Here is a 17,273-nt window from a genome sequence, read left to right on the forward strand (position 1 = left end):
AAAAATAAAATTAAAAGAAGGTCCATACTATCCCACCCCCGTGGGCCATAGCACGCTATAAAGCATTTTAAAGAGTCGGGCAGTCAGACATAACACGGCTACCACCTCCACTTACCTTCAATGGACTTGGTATATAATTATTTTGATGAAGTCAAAATGGTTTATTAAATCCGTCTCCTTCTAGAATTTTGGATACAGTGATAGACCTTTTATTTGTCAACCATCCTATATTATCATCACTATTGTCGATCTTCTGTTAGATAAAAACAGCCCGATGTTTATTTCACATCTTTCGGAATTTTGTTTCATATCCCGGGTCAATTAAAATTACCTTTTCGAGAACTTTCTTTATAGACCATCAATGATATTATCGAGGTGCTCATTACGGGGTTACAATACAGTTCTTTGAGAAATTTTGGTATTCTCTTTTATCGAGAAATTTATAATGAGAATCTTGAGAATTCGATTGATTTTACTAGGAATACTTATTACACTAATATAAAAAAATCCTGATTGAATTTGAATGATTTTTTTTTGGAATGAAGTGAAAAAAAATCTCGGTTTTGTTTTTGGATGGAATTGGCAAATTCTCTTTTGCCGGAAGGGGTAAAAAAAATCATGCGACCTTCAACAAAAATATCTGAAGAATTCTCGAGATTTCAAAAAAATAATAAACGAATACTTATTCAATTATTGACAATTATTATTTGGACAATTTTCGAACGTTGAGAATCAAAATAAGTCGAAATACCACAATCGCTAATCACGGGTGATGCAGTTCACAAAGACAGCTCGCTGTCTGAATGACATTGAATGTAAATGACTGGTGCAAAATTCATCTCAATTCGAAATATCTGGGACCCAAGGCTGCCCTCGTAGTCCAGAGCGTAAAGCGCTTGCCTTACCCCCGGTGGCTCCGGGTTCGATACCCAATAAGGTCACAATTGTTTAACTTGTATTGCTAACTACACTATTTTTTCACTATACTACTATCATAGCCTCATGGCCTATTGTAGTGTTAAAAAGAATATATTAGTAATGTTGCTGCCAAAGTTTCGATAATTTAGGTTTTAGACTTAACAACGGATTATGTGTCTAAAGTGCGACAAGTATAACGTGAAGCGTGGCCGTTTTGAGAACTACAATCCTCCCTAGCCCTTTCCTTTTAGTTCCCTTCGCCGTGCAATCATTTGACGTTTGTTATTTGTGCGTGTCGCAAGTTCATGCAAAGGGTTTAAACGTGTTAATTATGCAAAAAGTGTTGAAAAGTGGTAGCAGGAGGGTTATATATACCTCGTGTTATAATCTACTGCAAAGAACAAAAAAATGAGCTCACGGGCCTATAAATAAGGTCAATGATAGAGTCGCTGCAATGAGAAGTACATATTCTTTGACATTTCAGCGATTCCATTATAACTAAAAATATTCTGACAGATTGGAAAAATATTGTCGTCTGGTATTGTATTCGATATTCATATTCTGAACCATAGTACAGAAAAAATTCTCCTAATACTGGCAATCCTTTCATAATATATCGCAGCACCACGTACGCGGCCATTACACTTAATAATTTATAATTTTCGCAGTCTATATAAAAATATGTAGTGTGCTAGAAAAAAAATATCAGGACTATCTGATATAATATTATAGAACATGCTCATACAGCACAAAGGAATTAGCATTATGCCTGATTTTATAGGGCATATGTCAAACATTCGAATTGCAATTATGTACTCCTAAACATGATTTCGAAACTTACCAACTTTTCGCATTAACCCTATTAATACTATTATATCATGTAGATTGTAGGTATATAGGATGTATTCTATGGAACTATGGATGATGGCATGATCTGGGAAAACTGGGGAGTAACAAGGAATCTTATACTCCACCAATGATATGAATCATTGCAACAAACATAAACCTCGCTTTATTAAGAGCATACATAAGTGAAATGGCAAATAATTTACAACAATAAGTGGGACGAAATTTCGGACTCGTCCCTAATCGGAAAGCGGTAGTCGAGGTATGAGCACGTCAAATTGTTTTGTGATGGCGTCGGAGGAATATATTATTCATATATCGTGTAAAGATGACTAAAAAACGTTACACATATACTCTAAAATGAAAACATGACAATTAATATATTATTATTATTACTAATATAACAATAAACATAACATTAAAAGGACGCATGTTGAATTTTTATGACGAATTATGTTTTGTTCGGCACGCGTCATTTGCACAATCCGCGCGTCGCATAGACAGTCACGATCTTTTTAGACCATGCCTCAGTTGAAGTATAGCCTTAAGTATAGTTAGATACTTTATATTTATTTGGTTTGGTTGTCTATAAGCTGGTTCAAATCTTAATTTACGTGTATTTTTTCGCGTAATTTATTCATCTGTGCGTCGCCTCACTGTCCATCGTCCAGTCGTCCAGTTGTTCCGGTGTACACTTATCAGCGCCGAATAATCCTAGATATGCCTACATTTATAACGTCAAACTACATACCCAATAAACAAATTTTAATACTCAAGTGTGCTATTGAAAAATATTTATGATTAATTGAGTGTGTACTAAACTTGGTGTCATCATTACTTTCATAAAAATAGCATCCAGACGACTAAAATAACGGTGGTCATGTTAATTAGATTTAACAAAAAAAATATGAATTCCACAGTAGTCAAGTCGATGGGTCAATTATTTTAATTGTATTTGTTTTTAATCATTATTGTAAATTGCAATCAGTTAACTGTGTCATAAATTATTCAAAAAGTAATCACGCAATACATGCTAACTGCAAAAAGCTATTAAAATGCGATATAATTTTAATATAATTTCCAATACCGTTGCTTATCGGGTATTCCCCTTGGCCATATCGATTATTCATGTATCAGGTATGCAGGCAAGTTAAAAAATGTTTTTTAGACTTTCAAATTAGTGACCATCGCTTAAGGGTTAACAGAATTAATTGTAACGATTTATTTTTATATGTATACCTACTATGACTTATGCTACTTACAATTATTAATACAATAATTAATAAGAAAACACAATCTAATTATCGTAGTATATTCTTGGGTTTCTACCGTGTCTCCTTCTTCCTTCTTTACTCGACGTTATGATATCATCTCTTGATAATGGCCTCTGCAACGAGCCCGAAACGACGAGTAAAGAAGGAAGAAGGAGACACGGTGGAAACCCAAGAATATACTACGATAAAAAAACAACCGTGAAAGCCTCAAACATTATACAATCTAATTATTCCTTGTTACTGACGATCGTGGTGTTCATGATTCTCCTCCAGTTGTCACTGGACTCTGAATGGATTGCGACTAGGGTTGCAAACTTCCGTATATTGTGTACCCAAGTACGGACCATAGATCGATTGAAAATGCAGTAAACTTTAGAATGCCATTGTCACAGTTATTGCTTATAGAGATGCTGTTGAAAATAAACAAGTTGGCAAGTGATACTGTAGCGTCGGTATCTCTGATATATGTATTCTATGGTGTATTGTTGTAGATATAAATGGAACTTGTTTTTTAGTTTTTTATAGGGAATTCAAAGAAGGGTCTCCACCTTTGAAAACTATAAAGTATTATTAACGATATAAGCCAGATGCGTAATCTACAGAGTTTATAGTCTGAGTCCATTGAAAAATAATATGTGAATTTCCAGACTCGGGATTTAACCCCGAGACTCACCGACATCATATTATGCAATCACGTTACCATTTGTGAGCACATCAGTTACCTATCGATAAATTAGCTAGTTTGTAATTACGGTTTTTAAACGCCAGTTTAATTAATAAGTTTTTTATTAGTATAGTAAACCCATAATTTTCATTCATCTAATAAACACGCATATCATTATTTTTTTAATTCGATTTACAATCTGGTGTAGGTCTTGACCGCCTGACGAAGAGGCTTCTTAACATTTTTTTTAGAAATATAGAAGTTAGCTACTCACTCAACCTATGAAGTCTATGCTCTGGGTCTAAACACACATGTGAGTGTGATAGACAGGATTCTAACCCTATTAACACGAATTTATGAGCCGACACGTTCTTGCTCGGCCACCGCACACATAGGTATACGTACTGTAAAAATACGTTAAAATTGTTAAGAATAAAAAAAAATCTACTATATTACAATACTTCATAATATAACACATAAACACTCCACCGGGTCCGAGCTCAGGAAGGGCCCGGTGTGGCGAGTCGACCAGATAAGTGATATAAATACACATCACAAATTCTCTCTAATAGTAAAAAAAAGTCCCCTGCGACGCTATTTTCCTTCAATAAAGCTATTATTTAAAATTATCTGTTTATACGATATAATTTTTATTTGTGTATCGATAATCGACAACTCCATAATTCAAATAGATGTAAGTATTAAAATATAAAGAAACACTAAAAATATACACATTAATTGTACAACGTACACCATTTGGAAAACGCTACTGTAGAGCGTCACACTGTCTTTATCCTTAACGATAGGTAGGGGGTCCCGCCAAAGATCCTAGCCTGGGGGCCCGCTTCATGATGTGGGGGCAATGCACATGATACTTGTTCGCAAAAAATATATTGAAATAATACTTCGTTGTGCATGTGTTCCGTTTTAGGAAACGTTGGTTTATATTATTTTAAATACCTACAATATTATATAAATGACCAAAAGATGATGATACTAATAATATGTTGTATTTAATCAAAATCCCAATATAAAACTTCATCCTAACTCCAAACAATCTCGGCCGATACAAGCAAAGCATTTAAGCTGGTCCCAAAACCCCCAATCCCCACTTCAATAATGAAATAGGTCCATCAATACTCATCAATAATGGCGTAATACCCCTCAAAACGGTTTGGCTTATGTTCCGTACACATTGGTAAGCCACTTGTGCAAGTCCCTTGTCCTCCCATTATAAGGCTGGCCCATTGTTGAAATACTTAGCGAATAAATACCGCAAATATCTCTACTGAGATATTGTACTCGATGTAGGGTGCAAAATGAAATATTACGAATAAATGTTTCTTAGTAAACTATTTTTTTATCAAATAAATAATTCACACGATTTGAGAATGTAACATTCTTTTGGTATTTTAGTGGACCACACAATGCGGATGCCTCCCCCCCCCCCCAGAACCCCCCCCCCCCACCTTCCTTTTGTGCACACCTGGCCCTACCTAATAACAGCGAAATCAACTAAAAGATTAACGGTAAACACGGCAAAGAATGCCAACGCATTTCGTGATTGAGAAACTTCCGTGATTGGTACGAGTTCAGCTCCACCGAACTGTTCCTGGTAGCAGTGATAGATCAAATATCTTCTTGATGGTAGCCGACCTCCATACTATTTTCATGGTACATCTGTTTGTTTGTACTGTTTATACTGTTTGTATGGTACATCCGCATGCGATGATCGGATAGGTATACTATACTACTATACTATATATATATATGTAATTGGCTACAGACTTTAGAAGATTATACTGGCAATTTGGGTATGAGGATGTTTCACTGAGGATGCGGAGGTGCTGCATGAGCGACGCGATTCGTTGCCGGATTAATTCGCTTGCGGTATGTCTACATCTCTCCGCGTCAGTGGCGGAACCAGGGGGGGGGGGGGCAAGGGGCCCTGGCACCCCCCAAAAATGAAAACTATCAGAATAATTTTAAACATTGAAATTGAAAGCCAATAAACTATACCTTTGGGCTTAGACAAATAAAAACACGGCAAAAAATGATTTGTAATAATTCTCCAGCACCCTTTTTAGAAAAATTTCTTAGATTTTAATTTCTAACACAAAAATTTCGAAACACTAATGTCAGGTTTTTTTAGAAACCCAATCCCTAATGGAACTGTCAAAAAATTCTCGGTGTCCACCCGAATTCCGGAGCGGTGTAGGTCATGGCTGGGGGGGCTGACAAGGCTCTAGCCTGGGGGCCCGGGCTGTGGGGGGCCCGTCGTGTCGGGCTTATCAGATAAGTGAGATAAACACATCATAAATCAGCTTTATAGTAAAAAAAGTCGCCTGCAGCGCTATTATACTTCATGGCCATGAACATTTTCAATTACTTATATAATTGTGCAATATATTTTTGATTATTATGTGTCGATACTCGACAGCTCCATTATTAAAGTAGATGTATTAAAAATCGTCAATAATTCACTGCATAAGTATGCTTAATTTGAACTAAAACACAATTTGAAAAACGTTAATGTAGTGTTTCACACTGCCTTTAATCTTAGCGGTAGGTAGGGGGCCCGCCAAATATCCTAGCCTGAGGGCCCGTTTCAGGATGTGGGGACCATGGTGTAGGTGCACCGAGTGCAATAGACAAAAGACCAATAAACAAGAAATTAGGCTGTGAAAAAGAAAAAGAGCCTATATGACTAATTTACATTCTCCTCCATGGCCCCCCCCCCGATATTAAATCCTGGGTGCGCCACTGCTCCGCGTAATATCCCTACTGATGCTTAATGCAACCTCGTTTTCTTGTCGTGTGCGAAACTGCGAAAGCAAAACTATTTTTAGGGCATTCCACTCCTGCCTCTACATTTTTTTCATACTGCATACACTAAAGTACGTATCAGTGTGTCAGCCACAATGCATTATAATTCGCACTGTATAATTAACTTGTGTCGTAGAGATTATCATCATGTACAAATTCCTTGGATACATTAAATCCGCTTCGGAAGACAATTCATGAAGTAATGATTCAATATCATGAAATTTATGAGAAAATGTAGCAAAGCGACTTTAATATATTATATTAAAATAAGTAGAATAATGTTTACAACATTGTGATATTTGAGTAGGTACATATTTAATAAATAATATATCAATAATCTATTTTAAAATAATGTGTTGGTGTATTTGATACGTGATACTTCATATGAATACGGGTGTTGAATCGTATGAAAAAAGGCAAGGGATCGATTATATTGATCAGAATAGAAGGGTCCTTATATTTTTCTCAAACAAGTGATTAACGCAATATATTTCAAGGGTGATTTTTTTATATAGGACATTTTAAGCTCTTGCAACTACTGTGATTGAAAGTTTTTTTTTATTATTTAATGCGTTTTGATTTATTACATACCTACTTACTTACTTTTACTACCCTCGTAGTCCAATGCGTAAGGTCAGTGACGTCCCTAGATAAAATGCCGCCCCTAGGCAGCGCCAAAATGCCATCCCATGTTTTTATACAGTATTTTTATCATCCTTTCATGATTCCAATATCTAAGAAATGTGTTGTATGTATACATTACTAACAATATAGCAGACTGTAATTATTCGCAAATCTGCACGTATCATTTCTGGTCACCAAGGACATCGAAGGGCAACGGAAGTAAACTAGACATCGCGAACCCAACAAAACAAGTGAGCTGAATTGTTCAATGGAAAGATAATTTCGTTATTATTAAGTTTAGGTAGCTATTTCTATATATTCCAAAAAATTCTCCTCGATTTGCCGCCTCTCGAGAAACTGCCGCCCCCAAGCGACGCTCAATCTGCCTACCCCCACGGGACGTCACTGCGTAAGGTACTGGCTATTAATTAGGGTGCTCTGGGTTCGATCCCGGCGAGGTCACGATATTTTTGTGATTTTCTCAAAACCTGGGTGTTTGCAAATGTTTCACTTATATTATTAATTACACTACCTACTGTCGTTGAGCCTTATCACCTCTTATAGTGTTAAAATAATATATTATTGTGCAAATGCACGAACTTTTGCAGAAGATAGAAAGACACGTAGACAGCTGATTGTGAGTTTTCACACTCCTGAGGAAGGCGATGAAGATTATCCAAATCTAATTCATTTTCATTTTAGTAATCACATCCATTTAATATAGCACCCGCGATGGACAAATAGTAATGTTTCCGGTTATGATATCATGGGTTTCCGGTTCAAATCCTGCATCTGATAAAGTTAGATGTTTTTTTTCAATGTGTACGTATTTGAAGCCAATGACTTAACAGTTTGAGCAAGTGGTTAAAATTTTATTTCCGATTTTAAAAAATCTGTTAGGAAACCTCTACGCGAAGCGGCCAGGATACACGTAGAATTGTAGTTAATTAAATAAATAAAAAAGATTAAGTTTAGTAATGTAATTAAGCCCCCCCCCTACGAGTTAAAATAAATGGTCAAAGAGTACTGAAGAGTCCATCTCAGACAGATAGCTAAACGCAAGGAATTGTTGTGGCCATATAGCAGATTAATAAGATAGAAATGCGAAAGCCAATTTTGGTAGGTATAGGTACTACTTAGACCATAAAACGAAAGAAATACAAAGCCCGCTAGATGTCCTTAAAACACAATCACTGCTGAACTTTTAATTACTTTTTAATTACCACATTTAAAAAACAAGTTAATTATATCTAATGGCCAAGTACTCCAAACGCGCCAGTCGCGGTGTTAGCACTAAATGAGTTAAATATTACCAATGTTGAATGCGTGTTCCGTACACATGACAAACTTTAATGCGTGTTATAATACTGATGTAATTATTGAAAATAATATATTCTTTAACACGTGTTTAAGCTTATCCCATATTTATCCAAACTAGAGAATTATAACTTTTTTTCAACCCCACCCAGAAGGTGAACAACTTCCTTTATTTTTGTGTTCCCTGGTTGTGCTAATGAGTCATTTCTGACAGAAGGCACACGGTTCCTCCGCCACAATGGTTTCAGCTAAAGGAGGTAGTCATGACGACGAAATATCGTAACTTGCCGCTCACCTGGAGTTGCTGACAAGGGAAGGAAGATTTACGTTAACGATCGCCTAGTTAAATAAATGTATCTCTTTATTTTTGTGTTTCCTGGTTGGTGCGCTTCGTAGTTCAGAGGATTCTGGGTAGACGCCTCCAAGACCTCATCTACAAAGCATGGATCCTCTGCTTTTGTGATATAAATAAATTATAAGCTTTGCTAAAATATTTTAATAGCGTGTTTTTAGCACATTATAAAAAACATTATGGTTCCTTACAGATAATATTATTATATAGGTAGGTCGAAAACTTACTTGCGATAAAACATTTTCGCAAAAGGCATAAAATTGTAATTTACAACAAATCAAAAACTGTGACATATTCTAAATGGAGTTACTAAACTTTGAAATAGTACCTACATTAGGTAATGTATTATAAATGTGGTTAAAAACTTTAGATTACCTAGGTAACAAAAGTATTAAAACTATATTATGATTAATCAAATGTTGCCATATTATTATAATATAGGTAAGTACCTACATATAATTATAATTATTATTTATTTATTTAAGAAAAGAAAACATTGTGGACATAACAAATTAATATTTAGGACGTTCACGACATGAGATTTATAATATAACAAAATATTACTCTCACAAGGGAGAAGAAAAAAAACAATTTTATTCAGAAGAATAAAGCTTCCAAAACAAAATTCACAGCCTATCATTGAAAATGTATGCCTATGTAATTAGGGAGCGCATTGACTAGTCTTGCACTCGTCGCTAATGGTGCCTTATAGGCTTTACTCGAGGAAACAGTTCTGACCAAGAATAGTCCATGGCTGCGGCCACGTGGGTAATTGAGCTGACTTTAGAGCGCCAGTATTGGAAATCATCCCTCGTGATAGAAGGCAAAAATGTCTTAAGAGCAGAAGTGACGTACGAGATTCAATACAGTGAAAAGTTAGCATGCCCTGTAGAAAGGCAAACAGAAGGTAATCGTTTGACGAATTATTAAAAGGAAAATAAATATATATCTTAAAATAAAGACATCGAAGAAATCTTTAGATACGATTACGACATCATACGAAATCATGATTATTTTTTAAATGTAAAACAATGATAAATACATAATGAAGAGTCATGTTACAGAAGAACTATCTGAAAGCAACTTTCGCGCCCTTTTTAATCTTCTAGCATCTAGCACCAGGGAGCAATTAATAATTGCTCTCACTTTTTGAAACACTGGTCTGTTCTGTGTAGGTATTATTAAGGATTGCAATACCAAATGAAAATACCAATAGGTACCGGTATTTCGGTATTTTCTATTAAATATCATGGCAGAGTTCTCTCGCGAATATCATCTGTAAGAGATCTTGGAATTACGTTTGACAGTAAACTGACGTTTAGGGCTTGCGCAGACAGAGAGCGGTCGGAGTTCTGCGTTCAACCGACCGTTGACCGCTAACGTTCAGGGACAGCAGACAGGTGGCGGTCAACAATAAGCGTTCCATTTGTTTAGAAACGTTGTACTGACACAAGCGCTGCATAATGCGAGACCGCTATATTCCGACTGCGAGTGGAAGTGAGAAAGCACCGCTGTTGCGTACTCACTCCCTCGTGTGGTTTCGCTCTATGTTGTGTGACTGCTCAAATTCCTATGACGGGACTGGACGGGAGGTACGGCGTTCTTTGTAATTCCGGGCATAGAACTCCAGAACTCTAGCGTTCCAATTGACCGGCGCGGTCTGACCGCCGGCTGTGTACCCATACAGTATGAACTCCATACAGTACAAAGAACGCCGAACTCCGAACGTGGAACGCAGACCGCCTGACCGCGCCTGTCTGCGCAAGCCCTTAGTGGTCATATAGATACCATTTGTAAAAAGGCGCTAAAGATGTTGGTCTTTGTCTTGCGTACTTCCCGGTCTTTTCGGATGTTACGGTACTAAAAATTCTCTATAACTCCTTAGTTAGAAGCAGACTTGAGAGTGGGTCTATCGTTTAGGCCCCGCATCAGTTGAAGTACGGCCTTATGGAGAAGAGAGTACAAAAGAAATTTTTGAGTCTCCTTTACTTTCGGCTGTATGGATATTATCCGTGGCTCTATCCGACTGATTTTCTCTTAGGGATGCTTACACACTGTAGCTTAAAATTTAGAAGGGATCTTTATTTAGCTACATATTTTTTCAGACTTATACGCGGCGTAAATGTGAACTCTGCCATTCTTGGTGGTGTTGGCTTGTGTGTCTCTGATAATTACCTTAGGAATCGAGGGCATCTGTTGTTTTTTCTCCGACGGTGAAGAACTAACCTGCCATTAGTAATGCCAATTGGGAGGGCAATAACCATGTGTAATGAAATCGCTTCGGATATTTATATATTCTACTTACGTGAGGGTGAATTTAGGTGGACGTTGTTTTAAGTTTTTAAGATAGGCTCTATCAAAGTGCACTCTGTGTGCTTCCATCTACTTTTATTTTATTATTTATGTTATTTTATTTTATTTCTTTTCTTATTTTATTTCTTATTTTATTACTTATTGTATTATTAACTCACACTTCGCTGTATTTTTATTTTTAAAAATTATTAACATTTATTTTATGTCATGTCGTGAATGCTTTGAATTTATAATTTGTTGTTAATTATATGTAAAATAAATAAATTTGATTTGATATCCCTACACATGAATTACAGTCTTGTTAAGCTATTTATGTTAATTAACAGATTTTGTTTCCACTTTCAACACCGAAAATATCGGTATTGTCTGATTTTTAAAATCGGTATTTCGGTATAGAAAAATATACTGGTTTTGAAATACCGGTATTATAATCCCAAAGTATTATCTTCTTTATATTTTCCACATAATAAAACACATCTTTCTTGGTACTGTAAACAATAATGTAAAATAACAAATAATAATAATTCAAGACCGAATCACAATTGCGAGATCTATTATAAAGGAACCTGCTCATTTGTGTTCGCGCGGAAACGTTCCCAGATTGTAAATATCGTATCGGAGAAAATATTTCGCATGGTAGCTCCACATGCATAACCCAACCGGCGTGTAATATCTCTGATTCGACAACGCAGCGTACCCGTCCGAATAAATTCAGGCATTTGTACACATAAACGGATACTGCTTTGACTTGCACCCTTTATGCACCGAACGCTCGGACTTTCTGCTTTTGTAAAATAACATAAATATTATCGTAACTCGGCGGATTTGAATGTCGAGACTGGCGATATGTAAATTGTTGACGTTGTATTATAACGAGCACTCCGATATGTCAGCGAGACCTTATTTTTATACTTTATGTGGAAACGATCTTATATAAATTACATCATAAGGACCGTTTGTAGAAGTATCTTTTATAACAGCGCTTCTTAACATTCGAAATTCAAACAATAAATTTTTAACCGGCACCGGGCACAGAACAAACCAAGGGGAGCAATGGCAACCAAAATTCGATAGTAAACGGAACCATAAGAAGATTAATTATATCAGTACGTTGTTGAACAGTATACTCCACTATAATTATTAACAAATGATAAACACAGACGAACACAATACTTATTAATTACTAAGATTTTTTTGATACTCGTACATAACCTCAATCGACGGTTATAGATATCGTTCCCATAATGTTGAGAAAAAGCCCCATAAAAAATCGGTGTGTGTACTTATGTACGCGCGTTAAAAGTTATACTTCTTTGGCGTAACAAAACTTGTGATAAACTAGATTCTTTGACTAGCTCTTAATTATCTTGTTAAATTACACACTCAATAAAAAGGACCGCTTATTGGAACGCCGTTGGTTTATTTCTACACACTTTATCTTATATTACTAAATTATATAATTATTTATCGTTGTTTTCATTTTTAGCGTAACAACTGCCACTATGACGTTTAATAGAATGTTTACGTACGGAATTGCAAATGGCCGACTCGCTGCCTAGGCAACGGAACAATTCTAAACTATAATATTATACTGTATAGTCGTCACGATTGGAGTATCATACTGTGGCGTAATTGTAGTACGTTCGGCTGATAACCGAACAATCGGTGGTTCGAATCCAATCAAGTAGGTACGTTTATTTTTGTGTGAAAAAATAAATTATGTGTTACATGTCACACGCCAAAAATACACTGATCTGATTTTCCATACGCGCCTAAAGAATTATAACTTCAAAAAACTGTCGATAGTATTCCCTCCATTATAGTACATAGTTCAAACTCCTTTGTACCATTATTTTTTTCATTATTATCAGCAATAATTATTCAACTGTGAAGTTGTAACTGTGACATAACACTAAAATTAACCGTATATATGTAAAGCAATAAGCACACTCAGTTTGATGACAATAACGTGCTAACATTTTTTTTATATTATCGGGTAGTATTGTTAGATTAGGTTTGGGCCATTCAACCTTTTCCGTCAGTTCAAAAAGTTTTGGAATCCTTGTGACGAAGACTCGTTAATAAATTACCATTTACCGTTTATTCTGAAATTAGTTTTTAATTATCACTATTAATTAATATAATACAAAAGTGACACAACTAAAGTAAATTATTTTCTATTATTTATTTATATTTATATATTCTATTTTAAATCATCGCTGTGTATAGATGCCGCCAATCTAATTACTTTTTTCTATCAAATGTTGAAAATTATTGGGATTGTAATTGAGTTTAAAATATACAAGGAACATTGTAGATACCACCTATGGGACAATTATCAAAGCAATTCTCTGGATTACCAAGAAGATAAGCAGCGATCCCACAGTATATTATCTAATAAGTATGGGAAACAGAGTAATATTTTAATAATAATATGATTTAGGAACAAAGTTGATGAAGAAAACCTTCTTATATAGAGATGTATGAGAAAAGGGACACATGGTTAACTGATTAAGTTAACTTCATGTCAATTTACCAATAGGGCTGCACTCAGACATAAATGCATAAGTGTTCAAAATTTTGAATTTGATGAAAATGGATTTGAGCCAGGTTTCATCTTAATATGGTATCTTTAGGTACTTACCTATTTTAATATATTAAAAATGCTGATAATTTTGCCGATTAAAATATGAGGTAACCTTAGACAATAGATACAGATAGACACTTCACATTGCCTTGGTACGTGAAGCTGCGTGCCGTGTGTTTGGTTGTGTGAGTGAGTGGACATATGCGTATACAAACGTTCGAGACCATAGGCGTGCGGGAGAAACGGAATATTATTAATATTCATTGATGTTCATTGGTGGATATCTTCAATATAATAAATACAGAAACTTCAAAATGTATTATTATTTAATTATCATAATAATATGGTACCTACATTAAAATTAACAAAGTAAATAACTAAGTAGGTACATGAGTATAATCAATATTAAATTGACAAATTATCATATTAATTTACAAGTATCAATAATTCAAAGGTATGAAATCACATCATCTAAAAATATATACCTACAGAGTATATAAATAGACATGCACAATAGCGAATCGAATACAAAATATGGATCAAAGAAAATCACTTTGAAAAATTCAGATTATTAAAACACAAGTTGAAGGACGTGCAAAAAAAACCTATACAAATTATAATATTTGGATTATATAGAACAGGTCTGGGCAAGCGGCCCGCCAAGTTTTTCTGCGGGACCCGCGAGTTTTAATCGTATTTTTGAAAAAAAATACTTTTTTCTACATTTAACGCTTCGTTAAAAATAAAATTTTATAAATACATAAATTGCACCGTCAAGAAGATATCTGCAAATTTTACAACACTCTTAATTCGGACAAATTAGAACAACTTAAATAAAGATTCTGATCGAAAAATGTTGGTCATTTCTAGATCAACTTATATAATTATGTGAACAAACAATTTCAATTAGGATGATTATCAATACAAACTCTTTACAATCAAACATCACTGATGAACATTTACAAGCAGTTTTAAGAATCTTAAAAATTAACATCTGAAATTAAAAGGATGTTGAAGAATGTAAAACAGTTCTTATTCATTCTTCTCCTTAAATTGTTGGCTATTAAAGAATTATTTATTTTTTTATGTTGAAATTCTTTTTTCATGATAACGAATAACGTGTGTCCAGAAAATAATATTTTACTTGCGGCCCGCCGTTCATTTTATATTCCTAACTTAGCCCTTAATCCAAAAAGTTTGCACATACCTGAAATAGAACAACAAATAACAAAATACATATTATATTATTATCCTAGAACTCTTTCCATTTTGGCAAGCGATACGATAGACCTTCTTTATTATGTCCGATATAATATAATATAATTATAGACATGACAAAAAAGTGTTATTTGAGAGAAGATCTAGTTTCAAAATAATTGTCTAGCAATGCAGAAACTGCAGAACTTTTCAGTGCCTTTAAAATAAATAAAAAATCGGAAAAGACCTTTCAAAAAGTACCAAACAGCCTTACATAAATTTGCATTAAACATTATTTTGTATTCACTGTCGGCCTACAAATATATTCGATGCATATTTGACACGTACGTGCCACACTCCTCTACACTATAGTCCGACAACATAAACGTTAACTTTTTGATGTTCGGTTGGGGTCGGCTGTTTTCGGCCAGCACAGAAGCGACTACGAAGGGAACAGCCCGTATCACACGTAGCAAATCGCCTACCTAACTAAATGGCCATTCGACATCGAAAGATATGGGATGGCAAGAAATACACGAGAAATACACCACCTAGAACTCGGATCATCTTTTAATGAAAACTGCCTAACTACGTAATAACTATTGACCTTTAAATAATACTATTTTATTGTAGAAATTTCTTATTTTTTCAGTCGGTTCATTAAGTTTACTTGTTATGTAGTGTGTTCTTACAGTTAAGTACTTTTGGATTATTAGTTTTATTAGGAATACCACGTGGTTTTCTAGCGGCGATTGATCTGTCATGTGATCTTTTAATTCTTTAAAAATATCTGTGTGTACAAAGTGGCTTAAAACTTCAATCGTCATTTTTTCAAAATATTTCCCAATAGTATTTGCAGAATACAGCTTTACATATTTCTTAAAAACTAGTTCACTATATTTACAAATATAGACAACATCCTGAGAAGGATACCGTAAGCCGCCTACGTCTTTTTTAGCTATTAAGTAAGAATTTAGAGCATTTTTACGATCACTAGCATCCAAAACTTGCAAGCATCTCTCGCATACTATTATTCTGCTAACTTTTCTGACGACAAATCCAGCAATGTATCCAACAATGTCTTCGGAATATTGCGTGAGCGTACTTAAATCAAGCATTGTACTTTCATCAAAAGACGGTTGCTCACAATCATCATCAGGTGGGTCTACTAGCGATCTTTTTGGACAAGAATAATTAATCACATTCTCACTAGAAAGATTCAGACCATTTAAAATATTTATTTGGTCTAATGCGACACAGTTTCCATTACCTAGATGATTTATTTCTGCATGTACTAAGAGTTTCCTATATGCGCTTCGGAATTGTCTAGCGGTTGGATTATTATTAAAACCGCCCTGGGATCGGACAGCACCAAAAAACAATTCAATATGGTCTTGACTGATTTTATACGTGCATATAAATGATATATTCGGGTTAGGAACAATTATCATTTGGTAAAGGTGAATTAACGATTTTATACATATTTTAAACCCCAGAAACCCTGTTTTTTTTGCCGATGCTATCACTTGAGACCCATTCGGCCATCTCAAACCATCTATGTATGTTATTATTTCTGCAAAGTATTTTAAATTCTCATCATAATTTTTGGAATTGAGAGGTTTTTTCCACCCCATTGCATGTAAATTGCGAGAATTAAGAATATCAAATAAATTATTAAAATATCTTATAAAAGTGGAAGTTGACTGGCTATTTTCAAAATCTGGCAACTTCAGTGTATTTCTACAAAAATCAATAGCGTCAGCAACCGAGTTGCTTAATAACTGCGTAGCTAATTTAACTTTCATTTTTTGGCGGAAAAACGATATGTGCGATGCACGTAATTTATTCGCAATGTGTAATCCTTCTTTTTCTTGTAGATCATGGAGCTTTTCGATGTATTTCCAATCTACAATACCCCCGTCTTTATCAATTATAACTTTTTTTTCGCCAAGTGCATTCCTTATCAGTTTTATATTATGGCATGGATCAAAAAATACTGCTATATCTTGTTCCCTATGCCGAAAGGTGGTCTTAAAGTTATTTTCGTCAGAAAAATTACATCCTAAATCTTTAAGCATTGCTGTGTTTGTTGGTGCGCCATCGAAAGTTAATGCTACAATATCTATGTCGCAATCTTTTAGAAGATCAAGGCAATTTCTTACCAACGCACTTTTTTGTAAGCCGGTTATGCCATCAATTAAAAAATACCCTACAGGAATCTTCCATGAGTCATTAAGGCAACTCACTAGAAACGTAAGACATTCCTTTGCCATGGGCACGCAGTCTCCCTCTAAATTATTCCCTACATTTACATGACCATGGTATAATTTTCCATCCCATTCCAGATGCTTCCTA

The sequence above is a fragment of the Rhyacophila brunnea genome, unplaced genomic scaffold, assembly GCF_057557595.1.
Source record: "Rhyacophila brunnea isolate RB1 unplaced genomic scaffold, BYU_Rbru_1.0 scaffold_9, whole genome shotgun sequence".
In the NCBI taxonomy this organism is placed as follows: domain Eukaryota; kingdom Metazoa; phylum Arthropoda; class Insecta; order Trichoptera; family Rhyacophilidae; genus Rhyacophila; species Rhyacophila brunnea.